This window comes from Erpetoichthys calabaricus, chromosome 10, assembly GCF_900747795.2.
Source record: "Erpetoichthys calabaricus chromosome 10, fErpCal1.3, whole genome shotgun sequence".
In the NCBI taxonomy this organism is placed as follows: domain Eukaryota; kingdom Metazoa; phylum Chordata; class Cladistia; order Polypteriformes; family Polypteridae; genus Erpetoichthys; species Erpetoichthys calabaricus.
Genome location: NC_041403.2, coordinates 115,471,031 through 115,494,015, shown reverse-complemented (window position 1 = coordinate 115,494,015; position 22,985 = coordinate 115,471,031). Strand labels below are relative to the sequence as shown.

At 39.2% G+C, this 22,985-nt stretch overlaps 1 long non-coding RNA gene across 1 annotated transcript in view; it reads left to right on the top strand.

Moving 5' to 3' along the window:
* Window positions 1-19,041, top strand: part of LOC114658563 (uncharacterized) — a 78,631-nt gene extending 59,590 nt beyond the window's left edge. The window contains exons 2-3 of the long non-coding RNA XR_003717415.1: window positions 16,143-16,232; window positions 19,002-19,041. This is a non-coding gene — a long non-coding RNA (uncharacterized LOC114658563). The remainder of the gene's footprint in view (window positions 1-16,142; window positions 16,233-19,001) is intronic.
* Window positions 19,042-22,985: the final 3,944 nt, after the last annotated feature.

Genomic DNA, 22,985 nt, shown 5'->3' with positions numbered 1-22,985 from the left:
GGCACCTGCCAGTAGGGAATTACAATAATCGATGCGGGATGTGATAAAAGCATGGATAAGTTTCTCAGCGTTAGAAAAGGAGAGGAAGGAGCGAACACGGGATATGTTACGGAGGTGAAAGTAAGAAAGTTTCTTAATGTGATTTATGTGGGCGGAATAAGAGAGGGAGGAATCAAAAATGACACCAAGATTTTTTACAGTAGAGGCAGGTCTGATGAGATCACCGCCAAGATGGACTGGGAAGGAGCTCATTTTATTAAGTTGCATTTTAGTCCCAAATTTGCAGGAGTTCAGTTTTATTGCAATTTAATTTTAAAGAGTTCTGCTCCATCCAGGTTTTAATTTCACTAAGGCAGGTTGTGAGCTAAGAAAGCTCTGATGAAGTTCCACTTTTAACATTGAAGTAGAGTTGAGTATCATCTGCATAAAAATGATAACCCAGTCCATAGCTACGGATAATATGGCCAAGGGGAAGCATGTAAATACAGAAAAGCAGAGGACCTAGAACAGAGCCTTGAGGGACTCCTTGTGTGACTGGCGCTGAGCTGGATCTGCTCTTGCCAAGACTAACAAACTCTTGCCTATCAGTCAGATAGGACTGAACCACTGGAGGGCAGTGCCAAGATACCCAGCATGTTCTCCATTCTGGACAGTAGAATGTCATGTCTGACAGTGTCAAATGCTGCACTGAGGTCTAACAGAATTAATATGCTGGTTTGTCCAGAGTCTGCTGCCATAAGCAAATCATTGGTTACCCGTAGCAGAGCAGTTTCACAGCTGTGTCACACTCTGAAACCAGGCTGAAAGGGTTCCATCAAATTATTAGAGGTTAGGTAATTGGTGAGTTGGGAAGCTACAACACGCTCAAGAACTTTTGACAGGAAAGGTAAGTGGGAAATAGGCCGGAAATTGTTAAGACTGTCAGCATCAAGACCAGACGTTTTTAACATTGGGGTTACAGAAGCAATTTTAAAGTGAGCGGCACAGAGCCAGTGTCAAGGGATGAGTTTATTATTGTTGTAACAGTCGGGCTTATGGCATGAAAGCAGGATTTAAGTAGTGTGGTGGGGATGGGGTCCAGTACACAAGTAGTCGGCCTCATCTTACAAAGCAGGTTATTAACAGACGCAGATGTGACTGGTGAGAACTTAGAGAAGGAGCTGGATGGAGTGGGAAAACAGGGAGAGATATAAACAGATGATGTATTTATGTTAGTTGAATTATTTAGATCTTTAATTTTGTTACGGAAAAAGTGGAGAATTCCTCACAGACTTCAGTAGAAGAGGTAGTTAGGCCAGATGCGGGTTCGAGTAGTTTATTAACTACAGAGAACAGAACCCTTGGGTTATCGTGGCCACTTTCTATTATTCTGCCGTAATGGGTGTTCTTGGCAGAAGTATTTTGGGGGACGATAAAGAACAATGAGTGAGACAGGACCTGATTTCGTTATTAGTTTAAGAGCCAGGCACTCAAAAGACAATGGACAGTCAATCGGGATTCGTTTAATGTTTAAGTCTGCTCTGACAATTACTGCAAGCCCGCCGCCTTGTCTTGAGCTGCGAGGCTCTGTGTGGAAAGTGAAACCAATTGGAGTCGCCTCTGTGAGAGACGAAAATTCGTTTGGTTTTTGCCAAGTCTCCGTTAAACACAGAATATCAAGTTTGGTGTCAGTGATGAGTTCTGACAGCACCAATGCTTTGCCATTAAGAGACCTCGAGTTAAATAGCGCAATGTTAGTTAATGAGGCTTCTTTTTGCACAGAGCTGTGATCAGGGTTTAATTCCACATAATGTAAATTTGGTACACTGACACTTCTATTTCCAGGGTCATGAGAAAGACGGCGTATTCCTGAGCAATGTTGTCTCTGAGGACACTGTTTAATTAAATGCGCTTCACTCCCACACCCAAAACATTTCATTTCGTTAGAAGTGATGAAAATCATGTAATCAAAACTGTCTACTCTAAACTTCATTGCCACATTTAACTCATCATCCATTCTATTTAAAACCATATAAACTTGTCTCCTAAATGACAAGACATGTTTTAAATCCGGCAATTTACAACCTCATGGAATATAACAAATTTTCGAAACCAATCGTCCATGCCGCTCCAACTCTTTTGCTATAGTTTCATTTTTCAGAAAGGGCAGTGCATTCGAAATTGTCACTCTACGGGATGGGACGGCTAAAGGGTAAACCTGTAAAAAGGAGCCATTAATAATGACCCCCTTGTCAACCACTGTGGGAACTAAATCAACTTAGCTCAGGAAAACAACAATCGACCCACTCATTTGCGAAGCTGTCTTGATATTCTCACATCCGACCACTTCACCAAACACCAACACCCTCACCTCCAATGGGACAAACTCCTCAGATATAAGTTTAACCCCATGGCAACGGCTTAGACACTCAAGATTCGCAGCCATTTCAGCTGCTGTGGCCTAAGCCACTCAGTTCAAAACATGTTTAGCAGTTCACACCAAATCAAAACAGAATCTAGAAGGATAGAAATAAGAAAGTAGAATATCAGAAGAAAAAGAATCACCACACTTACCTCACAGCGTCCACCACCAGTTCCACTTGCTCACATTCGAGACAACCACCCAGCATGCACAGCGACAGCAAAACAGGAAGGAGATAGATAGATAGATAGATAGATAGATAGATAGATAGATAGATAGATAGATAGATAGATAGATAGATGAGAGAATGACTTCTTGCCTGGCTGGAAAGATATAAGGGATGGACCAGCAGAAGTCAGAGGCCATTACTTGTCCCCAAGGAGAAGTTTGGCTTTTTACAGAAGTTCATTAAATAAATAAACACATAAACAGACAGATAAGTAAGCAAATAGATAAATATGCACACACGCTTTGGTCTGAACACATACTGGAATAACTATAAAGCAAAAAAAATTAAAAAGAAAGAAAATTCAGTAGTCCCGGTGCTTCATTATGCAGGCCTATTGCTGTTGTTATAAAGGCGCCCCCCTTTGCATTGACACACTCCTGAATGATTCATTGACTGAAAGTCCTCAGTGTCAGTGTGTCACAGAGATTATGTGCAGCATTGTTCACAATGGCACCCAGTTTTGCTTTAATTCTCTTCTTTGCTATGACCTCCAGGGGGTCCAGTGAGTGTCCCATAACCAAGCCTGCCCTCTTAATTAGCTTGTTGATTCAGTGGGCTTCTGTTGAAGTGATGTTACCAGCGCAGCACACCACAACTTAGAAAATCACACTGGCCATCACAGAGTTGTGGGAGATTTGAAGGATGTCACTACTCACATTAAGTATTATATATGTAAAACGTAAGGTGTGAGATAAAAAAATTAAACAGATAAATGTGGGGCAGCACTGTTACCCAGTGATTAGTGATGCTGCCTCAGAGTCCTGGGCTCTCCTGCCAGTTTAGGCATTGTCTGTGTGGAGTGTGAATGTTCTATCTGTGTCCAAATGACTTTTCTTTTTACTGGTACTTCAGTTTTCCTCCTACGTTCTAAAGATTTGAGTGGCAGGTTACTCCATTAATCAAAACTAATACCGCATGATTGAGTACAGGTGTGTGCATGAATGTGCCCCATGATAGACTGTCACCCAATGCTGGTTTGATGATGGATTAATGGATGGACAAATTGATAGTCTCCCTAGAAGAAAATGGTGGCCAGAGGTTAGATATGGACTATAAAAGACAGCAAAGAGATTGTGGGTGTTTAGGTGTGCCCAAAGCCACATTTATATGTTGTGGAACAAGCCCTGGACATAGACAGGCAGACATGATGTAATCACCACCACACGTTTATTTACAAGTCTGTTATTTACAATTTAAGTGCCACACAACCCCAAATTCCCCCAAAGTCCAGGCCTCACACTCTTTGCCTTGTCTCTTCGGGCCGCCTCCACTCCTCGCCTTCCAGCTGGGAGGGAGGTGGCCCCTTTTATAAGCACCCGGATGTGCTCCAGATGTTTCCCGGCAATCTTTCACCGACACTCCCCAGTGTGGCGGAAGTGCGGGCTGCATCCCCGGAAGCACTCCGGGTGTCCCTGCTTCTCTTCCCCCAGCACTTCCGGGTTGTGGCGGAAGTGCTGAGGTCCTGGGCTGCCAAGGCATCCGGGCTCCCCTTGGCGGCGACCATGGGCCCCTACAGGGTTGAGCTTCAAAGTTCTGTACCTGTGGCCCCCAAAGCAACCAGGGTAGTCACCCCCTCGTGGTCTGGAGGAGGCAAAAGCCCTCCTCCGGTCCTCCTGGGCATCCCGGCTGGGTACCACCCCCAGCAGCGTGCCGCAATGTATTGCTTATTTTGTTGCTAGAAAAAGACTAGAGAGTGGCCTCCTGCCGGTCAATTTATTATTTTAATGTATCATATCATATTTTCTTAATGCTAGTAAACAGACCCAAAGAAAATTACATGTCAAATTATGAAATGCATGGGGTGGCAATGTTGAAAGTTGCACAATATAAATGTCTTGTTTTAGAACTTATTTTAAAGGCCCACTTTTGGGAGTGTTAGGCATTTCCAACAGAGGGTTGTCTCAAAGCTGCAACAAAGCGGACCAAACTTTCTATTATTCTTGTGGGTTGAAAGCCAAACCTCTATATACTGTAAAATAATAACTTTGGGATAGCATGCAATAAGCCCAGAATTAGACAAGGATGATGCCCAATAGAATTGGAAGTATTTGCTTCTTCCTGGCAATATTCATTTTTTCATTTAGAGAACAGCTTTACTGAAGAAAACAATCTTTAAATTACTGAAGTGTACTTGTTTTGCATTCTTTGCAAATTTTGCCTACGTGAACAGCTTTGTGGATGTTATTAAAATGCATTATTTAATGTAATTAATTTGTTTTACAACTTAAATAACTACAAATTATTAAAAGGTATGAGATTCAAAAAGGTACTGAGCATGAAAGCACACCATTATTAGGTATGAGCAATTTATAACCAAAAAGGAAAAAAAAATCAATCATCCATCCATCCATCCATCCATTTTCCAACCCGCTGAATCCGAACACAGGGTCATGGGGGTCTGCTGGAGCCAATCCCAGCCAACACAGGACACAAGGCAGGAACCAATCCCGGGCAGGGTGCCAACCCACCGCAGGACAAAAATCAATCAAATAAAAAATAACATAACATTGTCTACTCTGCTTAATCCAATTCAGTGCTGTGGTGGGCTGGAACTGACAGAATTGGGTGAGGTCAATTGTAGGGAAAAACCCAAACTCATTCAAACTCATTCACACAGAGCTGGTACAGAAGTGACAGTAGGGGGTGTGGGAGTAAAACCAGTGTACAGTACGTCAAGAAAAACCCAGGCAGACACCACACAGACAGAGACAGGGTGCAGGTTTTCAACTGAGGACACTGGATCTGTGAGGCAGCAGCACTAACTGCTGTGTCACTGTGTCAAGGTAATACATCAAAATAAGGCAGTGCCTCAAGAAGGCTTTTTTTTTTTATATTGACTTATTAATATTGATTATGGGACTTTGCACTTTGATTATGGGCACAGTTTTGCAAGATGGGTGATCTTCCCATCAGGTTCAGCTGTTTTTTTAACTCCTTCCAGTGGAAAAAATTTACATGGGTGGGATGGCAATTCTAGAAATTTTGTAAATAATTCTTTTTGCACTTTCTAAGGTAAATTGCACAAGTAAGACAAGGAAGTACCTGCTTTTAATGAGAAATGGTCCAGTCAGTATACAAAATGCCTTTTTAAGAGTGAAATATTGTCTATCATCCATCCACCCATCCATTTTCCAACCCGCTGAATCCGAACACAGGGTCACGGGGGTCTGCTGGAGCCAATCCCAGCCAACACAGGGCACAAGGCAGGAACCAATCCCGGGCAGGATGCCAACCCACCGCAGAAATTGTCTATCATCCACCTCCATTTCACATATAAAGCAAGAACTCTCTGCACTTTGCCACTGCATGTCTAAATGGAATACAATAGCCATCTGAAAAAGCAGACAGTTAAAGGAAGAAAGCTCACTTCTTCCTAAGTGCTGGTATTTAGGGGCCCTGGCCTAGTCTTACTTACTAACTGTATCCAGCAGGGGGCGTTAGCTCCCTTGTTGGAATGAGTTCTTTTGTAATTGTGGCCCCGAAACTATATATATATGATATTAAAAGGCGATACCCCTCCCTTGGTGATACGGCAGTTAAGAAATCACATAGGAGAAATAACTTAGCTTTCTTTAATGATGGTTTACGCTGCATAACAGACAAAGGAAGTCATGACAAGAACCCACTTCGGGAGTGGGGGCCTGATGTATAGAGTCTGCCGTTTTCATCACTGCGTTGGAAGAATTTTCAGTATTGGATGTCCGTCGGCTTCAAAGGTGTGCCGGGCAATGCTCCAAGGCTTTATACTCTTTCTTCATGTGCAGGCCCTCACTTAGGTGAATCATACCATTCCAAACAGGGCAAAGAGGATGCAGTTTCATGCTGACTTTGACACACAAAAAATAGTATACAATGCCCATTTCGCAGTTGTCCCTGTCTTGTCTTCTAATGCTTGCCTAGCAGTTTTTATATGGCGAGCTACTGTGTGCTAAATCTGGCTTTGTGTTAGCTGTACAGGTGAGTAGAAAGAAAAGCAGATTTATAAAATATATTTGTACAGAGTACAGTGACATATTAAACATATACACTTATTACAGTCGCAATACATTTTAATGACCAGGCCATGGAAAGAAACTTTACAGCACAACAAAACTGTAAAACAAGTACTTCCGGCGCCAGGGCTTTGTCAATTTGAAGCACTTCTGGGGCGTACGAAAGTCCTAAATAGTAGGGAGTGTAATTCCCTATTGCAGCACCCATGGACCTCAGCAGGGTTGTGCTACCAGACTATAATTCCAGGCATTCCCTGCTGGCGTCCACACAGGCATCAACATCCAGGGCTGCTGACATCTCTTCCTGGGGGAATAAACAGTCCTTTAAGACATTTCCTCTGTGTCCTTCCCTTTTATCCAGGCCAGGTAAGTTATTGTACGCATATCCAGTCAGGATGCCTATCCATCCTCCTAGTGCTTCCCTTCTGGGCAAGGAACCTTCCCCATTCCTGGTAAGAATGCCCATCCATCCTGCATGTCACTTTCAACAAGCATATGTGTGATTTTGTTTTTTTTTGCTGTACCTTCATGTTTAGACATAGATTTAGCTTGTATATGCAGTATACACCAATTTAAAAGTATTTTAGATTGTACAGAGAAAATGAAACATTATATAAACTATGAAAGCAAGCCATTTTGAGAGAAACCAGAAAGCAGGTTTTAAAGCTGAAGGCCTGACACATTGTCCAAGCACATCCTGGAATATTCTTGTTACACATCTACAATGGAGTGTTCTATCAGAAGAAAATATGAAGCTGGTTTTAAAGTAAAAGTCATTGAAGTGGTGCTGGTGCAACAAAATTCGATATGTCCGCGAAACTGGTGCGAGATTGGAGGAAGCAAGAAGATGCAAAAAAAAAAAAATTAATTGTCGTATTTTTGAATGGGTGTATAAGTCGGGGTCTGATTTTATGATCGATTTTTCAGGTTACAAGACCCAGCTTATACGGTAATAATTTCGTTACAGGTGGCTAGATTGGATTTTTCAAAATGAAAAGAATATGCAACTGTGTGCCAGAGGAGACAGACATCAATTCACACTGAGATGGCGTCACTTGTGGCAGTAATAGGGTGTTTTTTGTGTAAAATAACAAAGAAGAACATCAACAATCATATTTTTTGAACCGAATGGGCATTTGCAAAGCAGAAAACTATAGGAGATGTCAAGGAGGGACAACAGTGTGACACACACGCTGAGGAAATGTTTAAAGATTTAAAAAGCACAACACCAGGATGTGTCGGTTGTGGCAGTTCCAGTGTTAAGTGTAAGCATCTCCTGGAGGACACTATTCCCTTGTTTCTTCTAAAGTTTGGAAGTCCATGTTAGAAGCCACTGCAAAGAGCACTGGACTGGTAGAAACAATAGGTGAAATGTGCTGGACACAGAAGAGATCTCACCAACCCCTTATATAAGGCTTCCATGAGGGATAGGGGGAGTCCTGTATTTCAGCTATGTAAAACATTTGTGTGGAAGTCTTAATTACTGAACAGTATTTTAATTTTCAATGAGGTGTCTATTGATTTAATCTAAATCACCAGAATGATAAAGTTTTTAAACAGTGCATCAGTTCAATGTAATTTAACATTTGCCACAGGTTGCTTGCTCCACTACAGTAACATTCAAATGATGGGTGATGCTGAACTCCTGTACTCTCTGTTATGCAATATATTAAAAGTAATAAACACATGGATAAATATGCTGAGTAGGAACAAAAATGAAGCGAAAGCAAAAAAAATCCTTTTGAAAAGTCAGGTTTGTCAGTCCTGCCACCTTATAAATGTACACTTTTCTATTGTCCCAAAATTTCAAACAAGTCGTTAGTTTCCATTTTCTAAGAAGTCAAGTCAGTATCCATGGGTGTTGTTGAGTGATCCTATATTTAGAAAACTTCAGTAATTGTGATTCCCCCTTGTTTATTGTAAGCTGACGTGGCCACCTGCCTACTTATGCACTCGGAGGATGGGCCTATACTATGCGCTAGTCAGCAGATTCACATATTGGTTTAATTGAAATAAACAATAAAAATGGCTACTAGGAAAACTGTACTCTGGAGAAAGAACACAGTTTTATTTGTTAAACGCTATAAATAAAAGGAAAGATGACTCAAATCCAAAGCTTTTGATTTTTTTTACCATGATTTTTTACATTGAAAATCAGTTCAAATTAGTGTTATACAATAATAAGTTTTACAGCCAGAATAATTTCCTGATAAAAAGAAGAAAGTTCCTTTACATCATTCTTTGTGAATCATTTGGCAGATTACACACTCATTGAAAGTGCTGTTCTAAACCTTTATTGAATTGTAATGAATGTGCACAGATGAAAGAAGAGCTTGAGAACTGTAAAGCAGTTCGTGACAAGAGGGAGGTTTATTGGCACAACAGTTAACGCTGCTCCCTAATGCCTCAAAGGACCTAACTTCAGTGCCTGGTCATGATCTGTGTGGAGCTGTCATATTGTCCTCAACGTTTAGTGGATTTTTCCAGGATGTGTTGGTTCTTCCCACATCCCAAAGATCTATATATTATTAGGGAAATTAACAACATGGAGCAATTGGTCTAGTATAAGTAAATGAAAACATATGTTCATGAGTATGCTACTGTATGTGCTGAACTTGCATCTCTTCCCAACTTGGTTTGTGTCTTGCTACTAATGTGCTATAAATGGCTCTGGCAACCTTCATCGCAGCAACTGAAAAACAGGGTGTGGAAAAACAGGTGGATGTATGGATGGATGGACGATAACAACTCAGAAACATATTACAACTGAACTGAACAGAAGCACAGTGTCGATTAGTATCATGAATTCAGTAAAATTCAAGGGCTGATTGAAAAGTAATGAAACTGATTTTTCTATTCAGAACTGGATGACTCCACAGGCTTGGAACATTTTTCTTTTATGAATGCATTTTTTTACAGCATTTCAAGAATGATTTAAAGACAAATTTCAAACTGTTTTGCAAATTCACTTTGATGCTTTCCGCTTCATCATCTGAGGAGAACTTCTTTCAGCGTTTTTTTTTTTTTTGTTCAGTTGCTGTTTCATTACCTCTCTTCCCAAGCTTAACACAAATTTCAATCACACACCACTGCCGTACTCTCACAGGAACATCTTCTTCTGCCATGATGACATGAACAAGGTGCTTCAACTCACTGTGATAGAACGCTGAAGAATATGGCGGTCCAAATGCAGGCTCACACATGTCGATGTATGCCGTTCACAAACACATGCACAGCATTCCCATATCTACCTCCATGAAACAGAAATAGGAACAGTCTCATTACTGTTAAATAATCTCACGTATGTTAAACTGAAGATGAATTTGCATTTTAGGTCTTACATGTTTGAGTGCTTACTCTTATTTTTTAGCAGTTCCAAACAGATTAAAAATGTCATTGCCAGCTTCCGTTTTTGGGGTGCTTTATTGAGACTGTATTAAATATAAAGAACTAAAGCCCTACTCAAGAATTAAAACGGTTCAAAGCCTTGCTAAAATGATAATATTATTTTGTGCTTCAAAGCTTCTTTACACTATTGACCAAGTAATAAAGTGTGTTGTACATACCTACCTTCCATAACACTTGCTCAAGAAGGTGGTCTTACAACCACAAAGCCACAGGCTGTTATTCCACAACTGCCATTAAGCCATTGTTTAGCCTGTTCTACTGGGGTAAAATCTGTATTTTTAAATGTTTATATGAAATTGTTTGGGGTTGCATTCTACAGAGCCTCTTAAATGGCATCAGAGAAAAAAATGTTATTTATAGGAACTACAGTATATAAAATAGTTATGTGTTCTCTCACTGAAGGACTTCCAATTTAGATTTGAGATCTTGACGTTTGATGATACACTATATGGCCAAAAGTATGTGGAGATCCCTCCAAATTATTGAGTTCAGGTGTTCAGCCACAGTTAATGGGTGCAAAAAATCAAGCACACAACCATAGGACCTCCATTAACAAACACTGAAATTAACATGGGTCATAGTGAAGAGCTCAGTAACTTAAATGTGGCACTGTCATTGGAGACCACCTTTACCACAGATCAGTACATGAAATTTTTCCTCTGCTAGATTTGCTCCCGGTCAACTGTAAGGTCTATTATTATGATGTGGAAGCATTTAGAAGCAATAACAGCTCAGTTACGGAGTGGTAGACTAGGCAAACTCACATTGCTGTATATCAAGTGTATATCACATAAAAAATTGCCAATCTGCTGTTACATCACTCACAACAGTTTCAGACCGCCTGTGGAAACGGCATCAGCACAAGAGCTACAAATTTTAAGCTTCATGAAATGGGTTTCTATGGCCAAGCAGCTGTACACAAACTTTAGATCACCATATGCAATGCCAAGCGTCAGCTGGAGTGGAGTGAAGAGTGCTGTGATTGGAAACATTGTATGCTGCTTCACTATCTGTCAGTCTGATGGACAAATCTGGGTTTGGCAAATGCCAGGAGAATGCCACTTTCTGCAATGTTCCTACTGTCAAGTTTGGTGGAAGAGGGATAATGGTCTAGGGCTGTTTTTCAAGGTTTGGACTAGGCTTCTTGGTTCAATTGAAGAACAGTGTTAATGCTACAAGATCCATAAAGATGTGGTTTAATGGTTTTGGTATGGAAGAATTGAAGTGGCCTGCAGGATCCTTGCGCTTACACCTTTGGAATGAATTGGAAAGCTGAATCCAAATTATACTATATCTTCTTATCCAACATCAGTACCTGAAGTAGAGTGTACGCTGTTAAAACCGCAAAGGGGGCTCAACTCCATGTTAATGCCCATGGTTTTGGAATGGGTTGTCCAACAAGCAGGCATAGATGTAATTGTCAGATGTCCACAAACATTTGGCCATATAATGTATTAAAAGAAAATATACAAGCAGCCTCACATCACAAGCTGACTGAAACACAAGCACTCAAACAGAGAATCTGCTGTAAGAATGACTGTCACCAACATCCAGCCATGGTTCAAACATCCAGCCCTGCTCCATGCTGCAGACCGCCTCAAGGAATGACAGTGAAGATGATTGGGTGTCAGCACTAGTAGCATGGTGCCCGTCATTCTTGTAAAAGATACAGTGTTCATGTGCAGTGTTTCAGTGAATTTGTCACGTGGACTGTTCATGTATCCTCTAATAATATCTTCCATAATAAACTTCCAGCTGCACATTTTAGACTTCAAGTACTTTTGCAAAAGAATGCAAAACCACTCTAATCTCTGAGCATGATTTTGAACACACTTCATGATTTTTTTTATTTAATTACTGTTTTCCCAGTTATGATTCCAGTTTGATTCAGACCATTCCATGCCATCTTCTAATTTCATTATCTTCCAAAACTGTTGTTGCCCAGCACAAGCAGCAGGGACAAAAGCAAACATTAAATTTTTGTCATTTGGATTCATTTTTGGAATTACGTGTTGTCCCACACGTGCACATGGGAGGCAGCTAAAGGGCCTGAAAGAGAGTAATTCCATGCCAGACCAGGGGGTATTAGAGTACACTAACTCTTTTGCTCACTTCTCTGCAAACCAGTTATGGGATGGCCCCGATAGCGTCACTTCCAGTTCCGGCCTCAATGACACCACTTCCTGTTCCGGCCCCAGTGATGATGCCACTTCTGGTCCCTGGGCCCAACAACATCACTTCCAGTTCTGGCCCTTACTGATGATGTCACTTATGGTCTCAGGCCCAATGACACCACTTCTGGTTCCAGTCCCAGTGATGACATCACTTTCTCCTGCATCTTTGTGCCAGCAAATCAGTTCAGTTGTGGTCTCGAACCTGTACAAATCAGTACCTTACACTTATCCATTGCAGCCAGGAACAATATACTGATGGCTGCCCCAAACCTTTTATTTCTGTGTGGCTCTTTGTCGTGTTTATGACATTGTTTATAGAAGATGTATTTTAGAACCACTGGACACATTTTTTTGTTTTACTGCATCTTGTTCTTGTGCTTCTGTGAAGCTCGACATTTTTAACCAGATCTTCTAAAGGTGAGAGAACAATTTACAAGTAAAGAAGTTAAGAGGTTGCTTTGTATGCTATGCAGAATAAAAAAGATTACCAGACTAGCAGTATGGACCTCACCAGCAAATAATTTTTTTTCAGAATATCTCAACTTTTCAACATCTTGGTCTTTCTTCTAACCAGCTTTTGCAGATTTTATTAAAAAAATAAATAAGTAAACATGGCTAAAGGACAACACATTTATATTGTGCATTCTTCAGCTTATGAGTGCTGTAAAAATGACAGCTTTATTACTTAACTGACTGTAACTTTCAACTTCAGAGTCAATGTAAATAATGGCAAAGTACTGCAGGCCATGTTTTACCTCTTCCTCTATCATGTTGACTTCATCCACTTTAAGAGCAAACCCTTCTAACAGAGTGGATGATAAAAAAGCTCTTGAAATGAGACCAATAGACAACCAAGAAAGGATGGATTTGTCATTTTGATCAACTCCAGAAACTGAAGTCATGATCAAAAACACAAACAGTGCTCGTAGCCTGAAAATAATAAAAAGGTATATAAGAAAAAGCAGGCAAATTTGTCACCAGCAAAGAAAGAACTGAATAAAAATGTAGAATTATGTAATTGAACACTATACCATCAGGTTAGACTGTAGTTAAAATACTATATGGTAAAAGTCAGAAATGAAAAGAATTGGAAAAAAACAGAAATGAGGTCTCCTCATCATGTGGTCATGCGGTGGTTACGATCTACGAGGAGCTTGGAAGTGTGGCATGCATCGGGGAGAGAAGATACTGTTAGACATTAGATGTCAATAATGGCGCCACGTGACGAGATCCTTTATAAATTAAACACCCAACATTTGCACCAGTCTCCTTATTGTGAATAAATTAGAAACAGGTAGAATAAGCAGAGAATCAAGAAATACAATTAGTATAGATGGAAAAAGATGGGATATAATGAAGATTGTATACAGGATTATCAAGAAATTCTAAGTATAATTGATATTATGAAAAACTAGGGGGCTTTGCCCGTGCTCGCTTTGCTTGCCAACTCCCAGGCCTGCACTACACGCATGGAGATGCAGATGTACAATTTAAACAGATTGCTATTTTCATGGGAATTGTTACACATGCATAATAGAACTAACTATTTTCCATTACAGCAAGTAATTAACCATATTAAAAAATAGTAAAATGTAATAATTTGAAAGCAAATGATTTTTCATGTTGTGTTAGAGTTATTCATTGCATAATACGATTTTGTTCTGTTTGGCTTTGAAATTAATACGCAAATTACTTTTAAACTTACATTTTTACTGTAAATCTTAAATTTTCGTCAATATCGCAATGAATTTTGATTCTGTTTGGACTTTCATTGTGACAACACAATGTATAACTGCCCGTGATTGCATTTCATTTCTTTCTCTCTATTAAATAAAATGACTTTTTCGAATGTTTGGAGATTTGTTAATTGTCTTTGCAAAAGCTATTCTAATCGGACACTGTAAATATTTTAATACAAATGGCATAGCAAGATCTCCTTTGTTTTCTAATGTTATCCACTGGAGATTTACTACATTACCTTTCTTGGATACATCATTCTTTCTACAGTAATTCGTGTGGAGGAAGACTGGACGGTGTTAACGATTGTAGATATTCTTTAGATATTGTAAATTGATGTTTTTATCTTCTGCACGATCACCACCAACTGTTTCAGCATATTCTATTGATACGCATTTAACCAATTTGCTGTGTAACCGATCGACATTTTTGATGTTAATTCGTTTGACTTCATCATTTCTCTCTGCTAGGATTGCTTGTGTACTCATTTTTACTGTTGATAACCCTTTGTGATGAAATTCTTCAATAAGATTTGGACATAATATGTCTTCTGTAATTGGGAACTTAAAGTGAGGAAAACATTAAAATTTATAAGAGCTGAGAGAGCAAGAACTATGTCTGTCAAAAGCATTCACACGAATGAGAAGTGAGAGTACCGTGTACATGGTTGAATATGGTTGAGAGGAGGGCATGACTGAAAAAATCTCATGGCCAAAAATCAAAAGGACTTCAAGAATGAAGGTACAAAATATGTAAAATGAACCAAAGATATTAACTCAATGGCAATATGTTTGTCATCATATAGATATAAGCTTGTAATATTTTTTGCTAATTATATATAAAATCTTCACTATATCATATTTTCTTTTCTTTTTGCTTTGTTTAAAATGTATTCATCTATACTGATTGTATTTGTTTTACTTGAATCCCAAGTTATTCTACCTTTTTATGACAATATGCCTTCCCAAAGAAAGGCGAACAATGCAAAACACGTTGCTTTGCTGTGGATTCCAACATTTCTTGACAGGGCCCATACAGTATTTGCTTCTTTCTCCCGTGATAGTGGGTGCTAGGTGACACTGTTGCTCACCTTTTCCCCAACAGACAAACACACTGGACACAGGTTAAAAGTACTAAGAATATTTTTACTTCTTTCCTATAGTGCCCCAAAGCACCTCCACCACAACAAACAGGCAATAACTATAATAACAATACAACAATTCTCTTCTATCAGCAGCTCCGTCACACTCCCTCCTAACTCCGGCCCTCTGGCCCTCTTGCTGGGTCTCCACTAGTCCTTTATATAGTCCTTGACCCGGAAGGGCTTCTGTCCTTCCGTCCGTGTGATTCCTCAGCACTTCCGGATCAGATGGGTACTTGTATTTTCTTCAGCCCAGAAGTACTTCTGCCCTTCCTTCCCCATGACTTGGGAGTACTTCCGGACTATATGGGAAACAGAAGTCCCCGTGTCGGCTGTGAAGCCGAACTCCATCTCCCATAGTGCCCTGTGGGAATCTGGGGCACCACTAAGCTGCAGGGAAATTGCCATCTAGTGTCCTGGGGGTGTCAGCCGGGTTGAGCAGCTCAACCTGGCTGTCCATCACACTCCTCTGTGGTCTACCACAGTGCTTCTCAATCTTTATTCCTACAAAGGTCCTCAAAAGAACTGCAAGAATATTTGAGGAACCCTTATGCAAGCCAAGACATTTAACCCTCTTGGACTTTTGCAGCACTATTGACAAAGGTGTTTGTTTTTGAACTTACCTTTATGAGCAAAATCGGACTTGCTGTTGTTATTACACTGTCTGCATTTTTAGAATGCATAATACAAAATTTTGAAGCCATTTTGAAAACAGCCCGTGTGTTTTTATAAAACAAAAGTTAATTGTGTCTGAATTTCTTAATCATAACATAAAACAAGTTGATATTTTTTAGGGAAAAAATAACTGGTAATTACCAAAATACAAAATTTGTCACTGCTGATATTTTTGATAACAAAAGCTGCTCACTTGGCTTAAGTATTACTTTTTAAATCATGCAGAAAGTAATTCATTATTAAAAAAAAAAACAAAAAGTCATTTTTGAAATGCAGGATTAATTTCATAACTTAATTACAGAAGCTACTTGGTTATCCTCAGGATTCAGCACTGGAGTGTTTCCATCAGTTATAGGCTCATTCAAGATGTGTTTTCTCTTCACAGACAACAATCAAGTCAGATGAAAAGACAAAAGAATCATATTGGGCTGCTGGAGGATCAGTGGAGATCCATGGCACTGTGCAGCTTTAAAATGTAAGCGGAGTGGCGGCTGCGCTGTGTGTAAAATTGACAAACCATATCCTTTGTGAGACTGTTACATCTTTGGCTTCATGCTAAAACATTAAAGGTAATTGGTAAAGTAGATGACATAGGATCATGAGAATTCCAAAATGTACTTGCTTGACCCTTTAGCCAATTTCCAGTCTTTCCAATCTCATACAAGTGGGAAATGCGATCATAGCCCAGATCCAAGCACAAAGCTTTTGGACATGTTTCCTATTGTGCTGGAGAAATGCCATTCACAGTTAAACATAGCTTCAGATAAAGAAGAGCCATTTCTTATTCTATTTGAAGAAGCAGGTTGTTTGACTGAGAACCGTTCAGCTGCTGACCATCAACCTCAGTGCAATGTATGTAGAAATCGTGAACCAAAACTGCTCCATTCTCATACTGTTGGTTTATTTAACATACTAATTCAGATACAGTACATGCCATAAAATGAGGAAATAAATAAGAAACAAAACATAACATAACATTCTCAAATTTGCTTAAGTGATTCAAGGCCATTGGGTTTGGTGTCATCACCTATCCCAGTAGAATGAGGGACAAAGCAGGAATGAGGCCAGGAAGGTGTGTCAATCGAATGTCTGGAACAGTAAGAACTAAGACATGATTATTATTATTTTTAATATTAATATTATTTTTAATTTTGAAATTATCGAGTAAGAGTAATAAGCTGAAAGGGATGCTTTTGGATTGACCCGGTGGCTGAATTATCTCTGAAAAGTTATATTGTTTTTTTTTTCTTTTCTTTATGCAAAAAGGAATCTGTACATTTGACAAAACTCTACTATTTGTTAATAATAATAATAAGAATTAGCCAGGCTTTGTAATAGCATCATTCAGACTTTGATGTTTGGTTGCAAAAATCGCAGCATTTCCCATTTTTCTGCCACTGTTGCCATTGTGCTTTTTTGATGAAGATGATCCATTATTTTGCTTCTAGTTTGTCTGTGTTAGCTTCTGTCTGTCTTTATGAGCTTTCTGTCTGCTATTTGGATTCTTGTTGAACAACCATACATTTCATCCTTTCATGCATGTTTTCCGTTGCTATTCAATGTCTGAGCCTCACCTAACAGTCGGTGCATTAGACAGAAGATCACACAACTAGAGGCGATGAGCATCTTGACTACAAGTATTAAAGCATGGAGGCATACTCCGAGTCACACTGGGCATCAGAAATCTGCATGGTACTGGGCAGGAACTTTTCTTCCAAGAGTTTTTTTCCACTTGATTATTTGCTTATTTGAGCAAAGCCAGACTTGTAATACTAAATATGTTACTTCCACTATGCAACACCAGGATTTTATTGAAAAATGTCAAGATCACCACCCATCCATTTTGTAACTGCTTACATAATTCACACACACAGAAACTGTTGTTTTTATCAGTCCAAAATTCACTCTGGGTGTTTCAGCCACAGGGCACATGCAACCATAGCTTCAATAAGGCACTTGACAGCTCTTTGTGTTTACATTGTGGAGGCCTGCTGACTGTCAGTTTGGGCCTGGTGAGGACTGAAGTGCTAGAGAAGGGGCACTGCTACATAATGAAAGCACCTTGCAAACCTGGTAGGGAACTTTACAACAAGAAGAGTAAAACTGTCAAAGTGTCGCACCTGTCTTTTGGTTTTAAGTAAACTGGGCTCTGTCATAACATAATAGCATAGCTCCTTCACTAGAATTTATTTAGGAAGTTTATATAACACGTTCAGCACTGCAGGAAATGAAATGGAATTATGAAGAGAATAATCCTACTGCTCTTGTATTACCTCAGACGGTGCCCACAACTGGAGGGCTAAAAAGGGGTGTACAAAATCTTCTGTGCCGCACTAACTGGAAAAGTTAAAACAATGCAGGTAAAATGGCTACAGTACTCCAGAAAACTACAAAAAGTGCATCTAGAACCTAAAAAAAGTGTCCCAGAATAAAAATCCTCTTCACACTCTGCTACCACCTCTAAGAAGGCACTGACCAAGTGACAGAACATCAAACAGCAGTTGCTTGGAATGAATGCTAAAATTAGGGCCAACCACCTGGGAAGTACTGGGACAGACCACTTCAGTTTGTATAACCATCTGCATGTCCCATTTTATAAAAACATTTTAAACATTTTTCAGCAATGCAGCTAGTAGGGGGAAAAGCAGAAAGAGGCGTCACCACATATAAAGACTGAAAGACAACTCAAAAAGAACATTACTAAAGTGATAAGTTATATAACATAGGCATCAATTACAGTAAAATAGATTTGATTGATAAGATGAGGCAGTATTTGGTAGATCTGAGCTACTCATTTCAGTCCGTGAAGGGCTGATGTTAATTCGACATATATTTTAATAAAAAATGCCATATTTGCCAATGTTGCCCTTTATTGTGTCAATCTAGAAATGCACAATGGGGTTGATTTCCTAATTAAAAGAATTTATCAAGTATGAATAAACTGCACTGATCTTGCCTTTTAAAAGATTTAGCTGTTATATTTATTTTTTAATCAGTTGCTTGCTGATCATCACACTACCAGCAACACCAATGAAGCACCTGTGCCTGCTCTGGGTTAACTGACACTATTTGAGCAAAACTGAATGCTAGTTCTGACTGATGTCCTCCTCAGTAAACTGGCCCTTGTCTTATTCTCCTTTTGTGGTCAAAAAGGCAATTAACGTGAAATCTGTATTGTTTTTCTGAGGACTTCAATAAACTGGAGCCTATTTTAATTTTCTTCTTTTTATTTCCTTTTCCATAGATTATGAACTCTAAATAATGACAACTGAAAAAGACAGGACACAGCAACTGAATGCTAAAGAGAAGCCGTATCTAAATAATGTTTCTGACTCTGAAATCATTAGCAAGTAACCACTTCAATAACAATGGCATTTCAAACACAGCAAAATCCCACGATTTGGCAAATATAATCCTATTTTTAAAATTTCTGTAAATGGTAAATATTATTGTATCATTCTGTATTGACATAATAAAGGTAAATTACGTATATGCTTCATTAATATGCGAGTTCTAATTAAAAGCTGGCCTTGGTTTAAACAAAAATACACAATGACTGTGGCAAACCACGGACTGACTTCAACAGATAGATAGATAGATAGATAGATAGATAGATAGATAGATAGATAGATAGATAGATAGATAGATAGATAGATAGATAGGAATACTATATAACAGATAGATAGATAGATAGATAGATAGATAGATAGATAGATAGATAGATAGATAGATAGATAGATAGATAGATAGATAGATAGATAGATAGATAGATAGATAGATAGATAGATAGATTTAAGAGGAGTATGACATAGTATTTTCAAAATTATTTTGATCATGCTTTTTTTAAGGCATTTTCTCCTTGTCACAATACACACATTTTGAAAATTATTATGTTTGAAGTATACAATTTTAATATCTAAATTTTCACTTTATTATCTAGAGCCACTTTGAAGATGTCAAGAGCATTATCATGTAAATTTCCACAGAAAAACAGACGGATTAGGCAACATGTTATTAAAACAAAAGGAAAACATGCATTTATTTAAAAAAAAAGTTGTGTAATTATTATAAATAAGAAAAAAATACTTGCTGTGTAAGGTATGAAATTTTAACATTAGTAAAATACACTTCCCATATTCTAATATGAGCTGAAATAATAGATAGATAGATAGATAGATAGATAGATAGATAGATAGATAGATAGATAGATAGATAGATAGATAGATAGATAGAGTAATGCCTACGTTCACATTATTCTAGGACTGATTTCTTGATGGCAGTAAACAACTCACTTGCATGGTTTTTTTGTTTTTATTATTATTATTATTCACTGCCTGAAGATAATTCATTACAACATCAACACGTTCCCCCCACCTTTTTTGAAAGATCGCCCTCACCCCCCTTTCAATATCAATATTTCATAAACTTACAGTGACAAATTTATTTTAATGTGCTTTCGGTGGCGACGCTGAGATTGATAGTGTGATCAGAGCCCCGGCACGCCAGTGACTGGGACAGTACAGGAGAGTTTTACCGCATACATTAGTCAAAGACAGACGGCCAGGGTGCTGGGGGGAGCTTGGTGGTGGTAGTGGTGGTGGTGGTGAGGAGGGGGCTGTGCTCCGTAGATTCAAGGAGTAAATTTATCATAGTTATGGCTTTCTTAGGCATCCATTTTCCTGTGGCTGTTGACAGGTAGTATCTGCAAGGCCCTGTCTATTGATTGACTGCCTGATCTAATTTCAGATGGGTCTGTTTAGATGCTCTGATTCTACTCTCTTATCAAATTAAGGTGCGTTGCTGTAATTGTTATTTAAAAGGTAGTAGATGACTGCCTTGGGTTTCCAAATGTCACCTCGCCAGCCATGATTTGTGCTTCGATTGAGATGGGGGGAGTTACTATCTTGAAGTCTCCAGGCTCTTCCCTGGCTTCCTTGAGGGCTGCTCTTGGGCTATGCAGACATTGTGCAGCACTGCTGGACAGGGGATCACTTCTGTTCTCCACCACAGCAAGCTAATGTTTATCCTCCTAGGCTATAGAGAACAAGCAGTATGTCATAAGAAACAGGAACAGCTGAGCTCCCACTTGCAGGCACACAACTTTGTTTAAAATATTTTCCATCTTTTGCACAAAGTGTGAACAAAACACCATGAGTGAAGTAAGAAAAATGAGAGTCTGCTTAGTGTTCAATTTCACTTTGCAATGACATAGGCTGAGGACAATCAGGAAATGGGCATCTGAAAGAGTGGACCAAACTGAATGCAAGAAGAAAAAATTTTAAAGAGTGTAACAGGAACTGAAACCTTTATCCCAGAAAGGCAAAACATGAGGAATTTTAGGAGATGGAGTCACTAGGACAGCTACACTCCTAGGCTGCATGTGTGCTGCAAGCAAAGACCCTTTGGTAAAAACAGAGTATCCAGTCCCTCTAAGCTCCAACAGCCCCCTTTTCTTGTTTCCCACTCTCATGCAGACTCGTATCAAAGCACTCTGCAAACTGCACTAGGGGCTGCCATGATTCAAACAGCCTAACATTGTGCCCATTATTTATGCCTTAATGACTCTGCAAGGATTGGCGCCAGTTTTTCATTAAATATCAGCTAAATGGGGTGTTTTGGAAGACGAGTAACTGTCTGCTCAGCACAGAGCCAAGACTGCTGGATTTTACTTTTACCCGATGAAAAAAAAAAATCTGAATTTCTGCAAAGATAAAATAAACCAGAAGAAAAGATAATTGTGTTCATTATCGCAGCGCTCATCCAAAAAAGCCTGCTACAGACACACTATAAACAAAAGCATTTTAAAATTATGAGACAAATTGTGCTGGAAATAGTTACTGCCTCCTTGTTTTAAAAGTACTAATTTATGAATTTCGACATACTGAATTTTGTGATTTTTAAAATGGGGCTTTCTTCCAGTCCTTCATATTTACAGTAGAATTTTGAAGCGAGGAGTGGAGAGGGAGCTGCCAGTTGGCTGGACGAAGGTGTGCTGTGCCATGGAGCCTAAACACACATTAGGGACCTCCTGCTGGCATGGTAAGGATGAACTTTAGTCGTCTAGGAGTTCCAACATTTTTGCTTGGCGACAGTGCACGGTGCACAGATAAGCAATCAGACTGTACTGTATTCTGAATTTGGTTTCCTGTACCGTACACGGTTTTCCTGTACAGTGATTAAGATGACATTTGAGTCACAAATTCATATTCAGGAGGAAGTCATTTCAGAACCACACTTTGCTTTCCTAATTAGGCACATATAAAAATAAACCTTGATGACCTCAACAGTCAATCTCTACTTTTTAGACTTTGCCCCTCTCTCCTCCATTAAATATTTCCCTAGTAAATGTTGCAGTTTACCATCTCACTTTGTGTGGTTACAGAGACCCTTGTCCAATTTCCTTATCAAACACACACTCAATTTTTCATCTTGGGATGAATTGTAGAGTACAAATGTGTACAGCAATGTAGAGTTCTGTTTTACTAACTATGCACCAAAAGTCACAGATTAACTCTGAAATAATGAAGCCACCATATACTGAACATAGTGAGGGCAGTAGTATGCCTCCCGGCAGATCTTAATGATATATGAGGTAAAATAAGCTTTCACAAACATTCATGTTTTATTATGTAGTGCCTTTCACATCATATTCTCTATCTATCTGTGAAAGGGCACCTTTCATGTCAGTCTATGATATTGAGCCATTTGCACTTATTAAAATATCAATATCATATATCACCTTACATTGCCTATCATTCTCATATAGTGCCTTTATTTTTCCTTTTTTGTCATACAGATTTTTTAAAATATACTAGGGGGCTCTGCCCTCTGCTCGCTTCGCTCGCCCACCCCTGGCTTTGGTTTACCAGATATACAATTTAAAGAGATTGTTATTTTCATGGGAATTGTTACATATGCATTATTTTCACTTTTACTTTAAACTTTTATAAAAACAATACTGTACTTGTCCTTTATTTCCAGCCCTGAGCATGGTTAAATCTCTTTCTCGCAGGACGTATAACGCTGCTCGTGTTGTAAAGGGGGGGTGGCTGAATGCATGCTAAGAAGAAGAGGTTGGATAATCTGTTGGCCTGCTGCTGCTGGCAAGCTACGTATTCCACTTGTCGCGCTGCGCATCGATCATTTAAAAGCCTGTACAGCAGCTGTCCTTTTGCCACTTCGCATCTCTGCCACTCGCGTTGTTAAGGGGCGGTGGGGGGGAAGCTTA